At 42.1% G+C, this 11686-nt stretch overlaps 1 protein-coding gene across 2 annotated transcripts in view; it reads right to left on the bottom strand.

Annotated features, from left to right (window-relative positions):
• Positions 1–9897: 9897 nt before the first annotated feature.
• The window catches only part of ankrd50 (ankyrin repeat domain 50), a 32094-nt gene continuing 30305 nt past the window's right edge, over positions 9898–11686 (bottom strand). For both annotated transcript variants that reach the window (XM_079268534.1, XM_079268533.1), the window contains exon 5: positions 9898–11621. The gene's annotated coding sequence lies outside the window, so the exon portion shown is untranslated. The remainder of the gene's footprint in view (positions 11622–11686) is intronic.

Raw genomic sequence — 11686 nt, forward strand, 5'->3', positions numbered from 1 at the left:
TAGCAACGGCCTCTTGATGTGTAACATACAATTATACAGCGATCTTGCTGGATGTGCTTGTTGTTTACTCCGCTATGTCTGAAGGCTACGACGAACACAGCGTTCAGCCACGGCTAAAGGGTCATCTTCGGTGGCGCAATGAAGCTTTGTTCGTTTAGAAACTGCCGTTGAGACAAAGTTGATATGCACCTGTAAAGTGTGTCCATCTCATCCAGACTGAACCCATCAGCTCTGTTTAAAAAAAACATGTTTTATATTAATACTCTATTGGTATAATAAGCACCTGTAAAGTCATTTCTCGTCTCCTTTTTTTCCAATAAAGAAGATATATTGATTTTAATATTTAACAATTCATAAAATTGCTCTATACATGGGAGGCTTTTTGGTAGACGGTGTGCATTCATCTCCCTCCCTTGCATAATATCTTGAATAGCAAAAATATACTAAAATGAACACCGCCGACAAAATCAGCTTGCAAAGGGCGTGGAGGAATGAAGCCTCAAGCTATTTAATAAAGCTGTGCTGCGTATCAATTATACATTTATTTGTCTCTCAAGAAAACCTCAGAGGTATTTTTAGCAACTCAGTACTATCAACTTAATATATTCTTGACTTGGAAAAAGGAATAAGAGCCTAAAGTATTTCTGTTACTAATTTGCATTCCAGTTTAAAATACCATATAGTACCAGTGGCCACTCTTGCAGGAATTTCCGGCTGTTCTTCTGGAGGCGTCCTTCAGTTTTGGGGATACTGGGGCTTGGCATCCATTCCACGAGACACCTTGGTGTCTCCTCTTCCAAAGCGCTCTGACTGCACATCATTGGCATAAAGAGATAGGAAATGAAGGGCAGGATCTTGCCTGTAGTTTCATTTATATGTTAATCTTTTTGTGGTCCTTGGTTATGATTTGAGTGATTTCAGCATCTGGTTTGGTAATGCGTTCAGCTGGACATACTCAGACGGCAGTGGAAAGCCTTTACATCCTTGTAGCATAGAGGCAATCTATCATTTGCTAGGTGTGGCAGTGTGTCGGCCCTCCAGACTCCATAATCGTTCCATGGACGATTCCCTGTAAAGTATCTGTAGAATATTGAACCGCCGTGCAGTTGAGGTTAACTTATGCCATAAATCCAGAAGACAAAGTGGGCTTTTGCCTGTGTGTGATTGACTGTACTCGCTTTCCATGCAGTGACTTGAAAACTGTAAATGGCAAATGTGGGCGAGAAAGGAGGAAACAAGAGATTTTTCATGGGCCGTTAATGCAAACGCATGCCTGTTGAAAGCCACGGAGAGAGGGGCTTGATGGATGGAAGCTAATGTGTGACAGAAAGGGAGAAAGAATAAAATAACTTGGATGCATGCTTTTGCTTTTTTTTTAGCAACGATTGTGTTGGTTTATTCATTGTATTTCTTTTGATATTCCTTAATATTCTATTTATCTGATGACATCTGCGTGACAGCTGCTTCAGCATACAAGAAGCAGATTTAGAACACAGACAAAACAAGTCTAAGTTAGCCATGCTATTGGCTCTGTGGGGCTGTCCTTGTTTTCAGCTAAATGCTAACATCAGCATGCTTACATGGTTAATGGACTTCTGCTTGTACAGCGCTGTTCTAGTCTTCCGACCGCTCAAAGTGCTTTGACACGACATGTCATCATTCACACCCATTCATGCGCTGATGGCACAGGCTACGGGAGTAATTTGGGGTTAAGTGTGTTGCCCAAAGGACACGGATCGAATCGACCCGCCGATCCACTTTGAGCCACAGTGATAATCACCATGATAATGCTAACATGCTGATTTTTTAGCAGGTATCATGTTTACCATGTTCCCTATCTTACTTTAGCCTGTTAGCATGCTAACATTTGCTCATTAGCACTAAACACAAAGTGCATTTGAGGTTGACAGGAATGTCATTCATTTTCGCTGGTATTTGGTCATAAACCAAAGATGAAAAGTCAGAGGATCACCAAAGTAATTACAATTCAGCCCGAGGGGGACATGCATGTCTGCACCACATTTCATGGCAATCCAATGCTTGTTGAGATATTTTAGTCTGCACCAAAGTGGTGGAGTGACATTGCCATTCCTTGAGCCACACCACCAGCATCGCCAAAATGAAATGGAAAAAAAATGAATCCATTCAGTTCACCACGAAATATTTTGTACTATTTATAAGATTGTTTCTGCACATGGAAGCATCCGACAGGAGAGGAACTCTTACCTCCCCACCTGGCGTGCTAGCGGATCAGTCCATCCTGCTCCCGCTCCACTTCTTCCTGGTCAGTCATCGACGGAACCGACCCTGGCTTGCTGCCGTGGTTCCTAATGAGGTCAGACTCCTGCCTGTGCTGCTGCCCCTGATCAGCAATATGTGTGTCGTTATGTGTGTGCATGTGTTTGTGTCTATGGGAGAGGAAAGGCGGAAAAGCAAGCCGGACAAAGAGAGACTCACAGAAAGACAGAGTTGAGTGTGGGAGAGAAAGAAGGGATCAAGAAAGTGTGCAAGAGTGTATGTGTGTGTGTGCCGGTGGAGCTCTCTCTGTGCCATAGGTATTGACCTGGAATAGAATTGGTGCTAATGAGGAAGGGGAGGGAGGGTGACATATGTGAGGGGATGTGCAGGGTTGCCAGGTCAGGCCTCATTCACATTTAGGGGAGTCCTGATTGGAAAAGTCATGCACTGGTTGTGCTGAATAGCAGCTACTTCCAGGGTTTGGCGGTGCACGCAAAAGCTTGACCAGTGATTTGAATGTTGGTAAGTGAATGTCGACAGCAAAAACGGACAACAAACTGACCTACATGAAATATTAAGGGGTCATGAAAGATGCTGGGCACATGGATATGTGTCCTAAATTCCACGGCAATCGCTGGAGGCAGCATGAAATCAGGTCAGGATTTATAATATGGCATATGCAAAATGACATCAGAATCCTCTTTTTTTGCCTCAGCTGGCACCGTATGTTCACCAGCTATAGCTGCAAGATGTGTCTGCCTTTTAGTCCAGTTGGCAGATGGTGGGTTTATCAGAGCTTGTTTGAGGTTGATGCGATGGGGCACTGCCTGAACTGTCTATGTTTACAGCCCTGGAGTGTGATAATCCTCTGTGGTTGTCACTACAAGCAACTCCATTCATAGTCCTCAAAGTTAACATGCTAACATTTAGTATGTTACATTTAGCATGTTAGTCTACCGACAGTAGCGAGAGTCAGCTGAAGGAAAGGTCGTTGTTTATGCGTCCATGAGGTGACCTGTTGGTGGCGTGAGATGAAAAGACAACCCGAGTCACGAGGGATTATCCTCTGGGTATCATTATATCTGTGCCATATTTAATCTATATGTACTGTGTATTTAATATTAGTTGAGCTATTTCACACTAAAGCGTTGGAAAGATGAGGGGCTGGCATCCTCAGAGGAAAGCGTGGCTAACAGTCTTTCTCAGTGCTGGAGATTTTCCCTCACAGTGATTTCCTTCTATTTTATTGCATCAGTGTTCTGTTAGATAAACAAAATGTGTATGCTTTTTCCCAAAGCTGCCACCTGGAATCTGATACCATAAATCCCCAACTCTGTGGTGCTATGTTATGAAAGATGATATCTGCTAAGGACTTGAGACTGCTGACGAACATCTGCTGCAGAAGTCAAATCAGGTCAAATCTGCTCAGCGCTCTTGACGAAACAAATTTAAATGCTGGCAGCAGCAAAGAGATTGCAAAATTGAAGCCAAAAAGGGGCAGAGTCTTTTTGTTCTGTGACACCGTGTAGCATCCTATAGTCTCCGCCTGCCTTGTCATTTTAATATTCTTCCCCCTATACTCTGTGCGACAGTGAAACTCGGAGAATGTCTTTGTTACGTCCCCACGGTTCTCCATCTGTCCCCGGGCCCCGGTACACCCAAGACTTTCATTTGGTCGAGAAACTGTGCATGTGTGTGTGTGTGTGTGTGTGTGTGTGTGTGTGTGTGTGTGTGTGTGTGTGTGTGTGCAACAGCAGCAGCAGCCGAGCGGGGTTTTGTCCTGAGATGAACTCTGCAGCAGCCGTGGTGAGGGCTGCTCGCTGCTGACGGAGGGAAGGAACAGAGGGGGAGAGAGAGAGAGAGCCAAAGGCAGGGGAGGGCGAGGGACAGACAAAGAGAGAGAAATAAGAGTAAAAAGAAAAGTCTAAAAAGAGACGGCGAGAGAGAGAGAGAGAAATGAAGATGAAGAGAAAAAATCCTCTGCATCAGAATGAGTGAGTGGCATGAAAGAGCCACGAAGAGGCAGAGCAAGAGGAAAACGAGCAAAGAGAATGACAGGAAAATGAATAAAATATGGAAAAGGGGGGTCAAAGGGAGGATGACAAAGCCAAGAAAACGGAAAGGAACAGGAAAAGCAAGAGAGGGGGAAAGGCAAAGAAGCAGAGTGGACGGGCTGTGGGAAAAGTAAATGACAGCAGGAAAGAGAGAGAGAGAGAGAGAGAGAGAGAGAGAGAGAGAGAGAGAGAGAGAGAGAGAGAGAGAGAGAGAGAGAGAGAGGGAGAGAGGGAGAGAGAGAGAGAGCAACCCTTTGCCAACCCTGTGAGATCTCCTCAACTCCCGGCTTCAATAGCTCCGCATCATAAGCCGATGTAGCTGCTCAGCAGCAATAAAACACCGGGTGGTGCTCACTTTGCTCAGCTTGATGAGCAAACGCTGTGTTGCAAGCGAAGCTGCTCCTCATTGTCCTGTTTGTGCAGTTTGTGCTCAGCCACAGTAAGAACCAAAGGAGCTGTTCACAAGGCGTCCATGATCATTCCCGCTTAGATACGAGTTAACATTGTGCTGCTGTGTTTATTGATCTGTCTGGTACTGAAACCACGTGCTGGTGGAATGCTTGTTATATATGTGATCCACGGAATCATGAATGAGGAGGTGTGAATTCAGCAAAAGCGCACGGGAGGCGGACGGGAGGCGAGTGAAGTGTCCAGTAAACTAGGACACTTCTTAAAAAGAGAGTTTGCTCCCTTGTATATGTTCAAAGCTTGTTCCCAGCTGCTGCTCACAGCGAGCCTCATAGCTCCAATAGGGGTTAATGGGAAGATGATATGCTCCATGGGTTGGGAAGCTCCTCTGTGCTCTTGGGATTATAAAACCTTTTCAAAACTGGATTGTATTCAAGCTTTTTAAAAAAAGCTGCTTTTCTAAGCATTCTCGGATATCTGACATTTTGCAGATACAAGGTTTGCATCTGAAAGTGACTGTGATGGAAAGAAAGCGTGTCTACTGAGCTGTCTGGTTTCCTGCTGTCTGCTGAGACCCTCAGCTCCTTCAAATCAAGATTGAAGACCTTTCTGTTTGCTGCTGCCTTTAATTGAACCACATTCAATTCATATATTCATCAATTTCCTGCATTTCTGTTTTACTACTGCATTTTATTTCTTACACTGTTTTTTAAATCTCCTTTTCTTTTGCCTTGTGTTTTGATGCTTTTAATGGTTTTATGTGAAGCACTTTGAATTACCTTGTTGTTGAAATGTGCTGTACAAATAAACTTGCCTTGCCTTACAGACATGCTGCTTTTGTCTGACAGCAGAATATGTCGGGTCTATGTGGCTACAGCCCTTTCATTGTGCAGAGCTGCAGTCCACTTATTGTCCTCGGCTTCAGCCGTAATGGTTAATGATGCAGAGTATGATGGTGCGATATATCGCTAACTCACCCACGCTCAATAGACCTTTTTTTTACAGTGTTGTGTCTCCCCAGAGACGGGCATTTTGACTTTAGATGTTACTGTCTGACAGTTCTCCTGTTCAGTGTTTCGTGAAAGTGGAACAGCTGTGTGCATGTTGGGCCACGGTGTTGAACTTCAAAGAAAGAAAACAGGTTTTTCCACAGAGAGTCGATGAAAGCTTTCCATCCACGCTGCTTGATGAGTGACTAGCGATTACGTAAACAGGCAACAAAGAGGAAAACAGTACGCGTAATCTCTCTTTCTCCTGCTTTGTTGGCCATGAGTGAATCCATTGTTGTCGAGCAGAGACTGCTTTCACAGCTGCCTGTTTTCAAGCACTGGCATTTTTTATTTTTTTAACTCAACCTTTGAGTTGATGCTGCCCTGCAACAGAGAGGAGAGTATGAAAAAAACATTTCACACTAATTTGGACTCATAAAAGTGCATTCAGTCCTTTTGATGGATCTAAGAGCTGTTTATGAAAACAGATGAGCACAAACAAGTCTGTTACGTCACGTTATGAGTGCTTGGTTCCTGAAGGGCTCATGCTGTCCTACACTGACACACATCCAGACTAAAATGGCCTTGTTCAACTCAACAATCTGTGTTTGAACTGTTGTTAGAGAGAGTATACAATTCATCAGGCTGCTCTGTTACGCCAGCATCTAAAACCAACTTTTGTATTGCTGCTTGATGGCATTGTGGGAGTCCAAAAGTTTATTGGAGCTATAACTAAGACGTATACTGCCCTATAGCATAAAGTAATCATCATGTGTCTGCAGGCGGATGACGGGGCTTCTGATCAATACCAATGACTCAATGACTTCAGGAGCTTTTTCTGGCTTTTAAAATCACTTTGGAGGTTGTTGGAACTAAAGCAACGGTTATAAATGTAACCGTGGTTCTATGAATTATGGCTGATGTAGAGATCATCGTTTGTTTAGGAGAGAAGTGAGCAGACATGCTTAAACAGCCTCTCGTGAATCACAATCAAGAATCAAGGGTTTACAAGGTGACTAGCAACTAGTCATGACAGGATACATTTGGACTTCTCAATGAATGTAATATCCGTTTGTCAAATTTATTCCAGCATTATTGGTCGCTGTAATTATTTCCGTTTTTCATCACCAGTCAGCAGTTTGAGTTAGCCAAAGCAAGCTAGTGGGTATTTTCCACAGCAGGAACATTCATGCTTCATGCCTTCATTAATAGTTGCAGCTCTCTGAATCTGAGTTCTACTGCAGGTCACAGAAGCCATGCCAGAGAGCTGTTGATGTTGCAATTCCTTGATCATTAAAAGAGGTTCGTGAAAAATCACTTGACTTGAAAAGACTGGGGAATTACAACATACCCCACTGAGGGACATAAGGCTGGCCTCTCTTAAAAGTGATCTCATGTAACTTTAGCTGAACAGCGGCAACTGTTGCAACAAGTGGCAATTAATACACCACATTCCCCCGACCCACCTCATCAAAGGCCGCTGCTTTGTCAGTACCCCTTTAGCATCGAAGGCCAACACATGAAGGCCCTGTTCAGTGACTGTGTGCGACGCACCAGCTCACCCACTCACCCCCATGTGAACCCTACCGTGGCATCAGTGGACAGTAAGAGCGCAGTATTAGTCAGTGAGAGTCAGCTCTGGGTGGGTAGATGTGGTGGTGGATGGCTCAAAAGAACACACTTTCAACAAAAAGGCCGCTGTTTGTGATCCATGTGAACGTAAATGTTCACTTGTCGCGTTTATTTTTTGCAACGTTAGCATTGGTCACGAGAGTCGTTAGTATTGTCACGTCAATTTTCAAAGGACACTGTGCATGTGACGAGATGTGCTGATTGATAATGGTAAAGACTCAAATGTTGTACTGTAGAGACAAGTCATAAAGTCGGTGAACTGACACAGTCATATAAGTTTAACAACTGCAGCATGTGTATCTAAAGTTTGCTGACATCAGCTGACATTATCCATCATAGACTAATGGTCATACCAAGTAGGGTGTGGCACCTTAACCCCCGAGTGTATTAAATTAAGTAAATTCAACTTTTCACATCTGAGAGAGTCAATATGTTGTTCCTTTCTTCAAAAGTTCATTCTGTCTTGGATAAATGAATGTATACCATAATGGAAAAAAGTTATGGTGTAGCATGTCGAAAGATATAATGTCGAAATTAGTCATTAAAAGTCGTAGTAGTAAAAACATCGTAGTATAGCATGTCAAAAAAGTCGTAAAATGTAAGCCATAACTGTTTTAGTCATATACTATGACTTTGTATTACGTTTTTTCTTCACACTAAATTGTTACCTTTTATGTTTTTTCAACAAAATATACTTTGACTTTTTATTTTATACCATGAGTTTTTATAAAAATTTTCCGAAAAAACTATGCTTTGACTTTTTATGTTTTCATGACACACAAAATAGTATTCGATTTTTTTACATACTATACATTGACTTTTTTAAACTTTTTTCAATATGCCATATCAATTTGTTTTCAACACACTATATATATATATATATATATATATATTTTTTTTTTTTAAATGTTATTATTTGAATAATTATTCATTTTTAGACCTGCTATATAATGACATTTTTTCAACATGCTCTACAATGACTTATTTTTCTTCTCTTGCAGACTAAAAACAGAATTTGTAGAAAACCTTCACATAAATCTCGCACAGCTCGTCAACAGGGCGGCATCGCTGTCTTGTGACAACATCTGTGTTATTGTGATGATCTTAACTGAAAGCCAACAGAGAGGGTTGGAAGCCAGAAGGCAGGCCCACAGCCTTGCCAAACTGCAGATATCTTTTTAATGTTTGCATTCTTGGAAAGGCCTTTCTTCCCATGTGGAGCTGGGAAAAATGTCCCACACAAGGACACAGCAATCAACACTTTCTTTTGATTTGATTATTACCGTGAGCCAATTTAGAGCAATGTATATGCATGTTTTCAGTACAACCAACCAAGCAGCTGGTTTCACTCAATAGCTCCTGCTAGCTAGACCTAAAAAAAAGTGCTAATCAGAAAATTCTTGAGCTAAAGTGCTGTTTTTTTTATGAAAACCTGCACAGACATGGCTGTTGATGGCACATACTGTAGATGAAGGCCATTTGGTTTAAAGTCGTGTCTGGAAGAAGTCGGCCACAACTGTCGCCATGTTGTGTATATTGCGTGGGAGCTTGTTAGCGCTGTATCCAAAACAAGGGCATGGGTGGAGAAGAACCAGATGTGGCCATTGACAGATGGTTCACGAGGACATCCTCCAAGCTTGGACAGTACATACGACATGACATCAGCACCAGATGCTTTAGTCATTGAACACCCACCCTCTCAAACCATACAGCCGTGCTCAAAGTCCAAAAATCGAAATCTTACACTTTAGATCCTCTTTGGCAGATTTTTTCATGAGGTGTTTGGTGAAGGCAATTAAGCCTAATTTGTCAGTGTAACAACTTTGTCCGATCCTCACGCTTTGGGTCAAAAGCTAGAATGCTGCTCATTCAGCATCGTTAAATACATTTAAAATACAGCTGAGGTTTGGTTCTGAAATTCTACGCATTTATTTTGAATTTAAATGACGTACAAGATATTTAATAAGTTTAATAATAAAAGCCAAGGAGTTACAGTAATGAATATAAATCACTTGGCACACGTATCTGATCCACTTCAGCTTTATCCATATGGTGTGATGCCTGCGGTGTACATTTTTTGGTCCTCCGCCACCAAATCACCAACAGCGAGGATAGTATTAACAGCATGGCCTGTGGTTTTGCAGCCCAACTAGAGTAAAAATCACTTCAGTGAATAAAAACGGTTCCTTGGATCCATCGAAACCAAGAGGTATCTGAGATAGGAATGGACGAGGAAATAATTAGTCTGGTAGAGGCATTCCTCCGCTCAATAACACACGTTTGCTGTCCTTTTTATTATCCATCTTCAAAAAGTGCAGACCTCTTCAAAGTGCAATGGCATATCAGCGCTAACGCAAGCTCTCCTGTTCGACTAATCAATAAGTCGGCCTTGAATTTCAGAATGTTTGGCACTTTGAGTAGGAAGGACAGTGAGAAATGGCCTCCAGCGTAACGTCAGATACCAGACATTCATCGGTGTCCTCCTGAGAATGCTTTACAGCGACGTAACAGCAACTCATTGCATTCCTCAGTCCTGTGCATTTTGTTGAATAAATTAGCAAAAGATGTTTCAGCAGTAAAGCAAATATGTTTATTAAGCACTTTAATATACATCAGAAAATTCCACTTCATATAATACAGGAATTATTTTAAAATGACAGTTGAATGTACATGTTAAGCTATTTACAATCCAATCACTGACAGTCCAATCAAAGATGAGACAAAACACAGTCAAGCAAACGAGATAACTGCCCAATAAGACTGTACAGTATGTTTTCCGACACTGTTCCTAGACCCGATCCTGCCTTGGATCCTTCTGTTGACCCTTCATGGCATACGTTTGAGCAACTGTTGCACTGAAGAGCCGAGAGCCTTCACTGGGGCTTAGAAGTGTTTGTGCATGCGATAGGTTTCTACTCCCCCCCCCCGATCCCAGTTCTCTGCAAAAAATAGCTCACTGTTGACAATATGAAAAGCCTGCAAAAATATGACACAGCCTGTAAACGCTAACACAGCTCCACACAGCTCATGAGAAACAGATGTTTCAGTTCCCTCAGCGTCAGTCCAGCGCCTCCTCCCCTCCGTCTCCCGCGGGGTTAAGTCCTGTTGAATGACGCTTCTCACAGGGAGGCGGTGGGACAGAGTCATGTTGTTTCAACTTTGGCTTCACAACTCTGCATTTCAAACATCATTCACAGCTACGAGTCGTCTTAATGGCGGAACCCTTTTGAGCCGTATCGTGCCATGCCCCTGAAAAACCCAGCAGGAATCACTGGAAATGAACCACATGACCAGAAGGAAACAAAGCTTGGGTTTTGTTTCTTGCATTGCAGGAGGTTATACATGTAACTCTGCAGACAGATGCATTTTTTTTTTAAATTACTGCTTAGACTTGAAATCGCTACATTTAGCACCACACTTTTGCTGACTGTACACAATGGGCTATTTAAATAGTTTTTATGAACACACAAAATAATAACACAAGCAACTGAGAAATCCCATAGGGACAAAATGAACATTTTTTTTACATTTTCAATGAACCTCCCTTGGGTATCTCTTGGATATTTATAATAATACACAAATGCACAAAAACAAAACAATTGGAAGTCCAAAACAACTGCAGGCAACCTCTGAACACAGCACCATGGTAGAGCGTAATGCAACAGAAAATGCAGCAACAGTGGCTTTTTCCAAAAATAAATATGCTTGTATATACTCGTGAAGTAAATTGCCATAGCTATTAACATGTTACACGCAACATAGGCTGAGCACATTGATCCAAGGTTAACACAGATTATTTGGGGTCTCTAGAAAGGCAGACTATCAACGCGCTTGAATTCATACCATCAGTTACTGGTATGTCCTCTGGTCTTGTGACAATGTACTCAGTGGTACATTGCTGTCAGTGTGAGAAAGTAGACAGAACAAACATAATATAAAATAATAAAAAAGGCATTGGTATGTTTCTCTCAAACAATGACTGAAACATGGATGGGATACAAAGTGAATAGAACAAATGCATGTCTGTCATTTTACTCTTTTAAAAGTGCATACACCGTTTATTAAATAGCATAACATTAAATTAAAATGATAGTTTGCATGAATACATGAAGGAGGCTGTAACAGATGTAGGCACATCGATGTATCAGTTCACATAAGCCTTAGGCAGCAATCAACAATCGTCCCTAGGTATGATTTTGAGGTCTCCCACTGATGAAATCTAGTCATTTGTATGCAGATGAAATCAGTTGCTTTGGCACATTCCCGCCACTGTCTGCACGACGAATAGCATTCAAGACATCTGAAACAGGAACACTTTGGGTTAATGTTTTGTTTGGGAGGAAAAAACGGTATACTCATCCAGAT

The sequence above is a fragment of the Melanostigma gelatinosum genome (genome assembly GCF_949748355.1).
Source record: "Melanostigma gelatinosum genome assembly, chromosome: 5".
In the NCBI taxonomy this organism is placed as follows: Eukaryota; Metazoa; Chordata; class Actinopteri; order Perciformes; family Zoarcidae; genus Melanostigma; species Melanostigma gelatinosum.